We start from the raw sequence: 3,012 nt of genomic DNA, 5'->3' as shown, positions 1-3,012 counted from the left end.
GATTATGCATACTTTTCCACCGCAGGGCGGACAAGTATATCATCACGCTCCAAGTGAGGATGCTGGCGTGTATGAAAGATTGGACGAGTTCCAAGAACAGTTTCTGCAAATGCAGAAGGAACTCAAGACTCTCCGAGGACAAGATCTATTTGAAAAGAATGCTGCAGACCTCTGTCTGGTTCCAAATGTTAAGATTCCTCACAAATTCAAAGTACCAGAATTCGAGAAGTATAAAGGGAATTCATGCCCACAAAGTCATCTTGTGATGTACGCTCGAAGAATGTCAACTCAGACTGATAATCAACAATTGCTCATTCATTATTTTCAAGACAGTCTGACTGGTGCTGCACTCAAATGGTACATGAACTTGGACAGTTCAGAGATTCGTACTTTTCGAGACCTTAGAGAGGCCTTCGTCAAACAGTATAAGTACAATCTGGATATGGCTCCCGACAGAGATCAACTTCGAGCCATGACTCAAAAGGATAGAGAAAGCTTCAAGGAATACGCTCAGAGATGGCGTGAAGTTGCTGCTCAAATTTGTCCACCACTTGAAGAGAAAGAAATGACAAAAATCTATCTCAAAACTTTAAGTCCATTTTACTACGGACGAATGGTTGCAAGTGCACCAAGTGACTTTACCGAGATGGTAAACATGGGTGTGCGTTTAGAAGAAGCAGTTCGAGAAGGACGCTTGAACAAAGAACCAGAATCTTCTGTTGGTCCAAGGAAGTATGGAAGTTCTTTCCAGAAGAAAAAGGATCAAGATGTCAGCAATGTCTTGCACAAAATCAAGAAGAAATTCCAACCTCAAGTTGCAACAATAACTCCGGTTGTTAACTCAGCGCCAGCTTATCAACCTCAGGTTTCACAACAACAAATTCAACAAAGGTCGCAGCAACCTCAGCAGCAGGTTCGACCTCCAAACTACAACAATCGGGCTCCAAGGTATCCTGCCTTTGACCCAGTACCAATGCCGTATGCGGAATTGTTTCCAACATTACTGGCAAAAGGACTCATTCAGACGAGGAGTCCTCCAAATCCTACAAACAGTTCCTCACCATGGTATAAGGCTGACCAATCTTGTCCCTATCATCAGGGGGCACCAGGTCACAATATTGAGAACTGTTTCTCTTTCAAGATTGACGTCCAACGATTAGTGAAAAGCGGAATGCTATCCTTCAAAGATACTAATCCAAACGTCCAAGCAAATCCTTTGCCGCAGCATAAAGAAGCTTCAGTAAATCTGATAGATCAACACCCCAACGTCATTCAAATCTACGACATTCGTCAGATAGGGGAAAATCTTGTCAAGATGCACGCTAAACAAGCTGGGTACGGTCATGTACCACCTCACAACTACTTCACATGTGAAATTTGTCCAAAGAATAATCAAGGATGTGCCATAGTTCAAGCTGCATTACAAGAACAAATGGACTTGGGATGGATTCAACATATCCGAGTCAGAACTGAGCATGACATCAACATGGTTCAAGGATGTCCAGGAGAATACAAAATCTACAAAGTTGAAGATCTTGAAGGATCGGTAGTCAGGTTCCATAAGACTTTAAATGGACTTGCCTACTTTGGAACGGATTTCCATCCTTACAGTAGATGCAGAATCTGTCGAAGAAATTCACGAGGATGTTTGCGTGTTCGCAACGACATTCAAAAGCTGATGGATGACAATACCATTACTGTTCTCGCCAACAGAGAAGATGATGAAGTCTTTACCGTATCTCCTCAAATTAATCAAGTTGAACCAATGCAAGTTAAGTACGATAGCAGGAAGACAGCAGTTGCACCACTAGTCATCTACTTACCAGGTCCTGTACCGTATGAGTCCAGCAAGGCTATACCATACAAGTACAACGCTACATTCATTGAAAATGGTAAGGAAATACCATTACCGTCTGTTGTCAACATTGCTGATGTTAGTCGAGTCACCAGAAGTGGACGAGTCTTCAACAGAACAACAGAAAATGTGGAGAAATCTTCGGAGGAAGTACCACATAGGCAAGACAATCATCCGACCAATGCTGTTCAAGCGAAAGAAAATGATGAGATCTTGAAGTTAATCCAGAGGAGTGAATACAACATTGTAGACCAATTACTACATACCCCGTCTAGGATATCTGTTCTCTCCCTACTATTGAGTTCTGAGGCTCATAGGGAAGCTCTACAGAAAGTTTTGGAACAAGCTTTTGTAGAACCAAGTGTTACAATAAGCCAATTCAACAACATCATTGCCAACATCTCCGCCGGAACTAACCTAAGTTTCTGTGACGAAGATCTTCCTGAAGAAGTGTCATACCCCAAATTTGTCCTACCCTTTAACTTCTAACTGGCTTAGGCTTTGCATTCATGTACATACATCACCTAGGTCCTAATCCATACTCATGCATGCATATCATTGGTGCTATTCAAAGGCTGGCAAGGAAGAGCCTTATTGCAAAGGAGTTTTATCAGAGAATAAGCAGACTGAGGTATAATCATGTGGCTCTATGTTCATTGAAGTCCTCCTGGATTGGGGTGTCTCTCTGCTTCAAATCAGGGCATTGATTAGAGGGTACAAGCTTACAAATCATCTGGTTCTTTAAATCAGGGTTTCTTTGACCAAAGTCAACCAGTTGACTTTCTGGTCAACATTTAATCAGAAGTGGCTTCTATGTGTGGAAAACTTCTCATACTGACTGTGTGGATGTGTTTGTTTGACTGGATGTGAGTGGAAGAGATTTAATCGGGAATTTCATCAATAGTCGGAAAAATCGGAACAGTTGACTTTTCGGTCAAAATCGGGAAAATCATTCAAATATTGACTTTTGGTGGAAAATTAATCAAGAAAAGTCGAAGAATGGATAAAATCGGTAGTTCGGCAAAAAGTTGGAAAAAATAGAAAAAAGACATTCCAACACTTAGAAAAATTTTTGATGTCTTAAATCTTGTTGAGCAGTCCACTTCAGCACCAGATTACACGTGGCAAACGACATTTTCCGGAAAAGTTTCCAACAT

The sequence above is a fragment of the Vicia villosa genome, unplaced genomic scaffold (genome assembly GCF_029867415.1).
Source record: "Vicia villosa cultivar HV-30 ecotype Madison, WI unplaced genomic scaffold, Vvil1.0 ctg.005528F_1_1, whole genome shotgun sequence".
NCBI lineage: Eukaryota > Viridiplantae > Streptophyta > Magnoliopsida > Fabales > Fabaceae > Vicia > Vicia villosa.
This window is presented reverse-complemented; position numbering follows the sequence as displayed.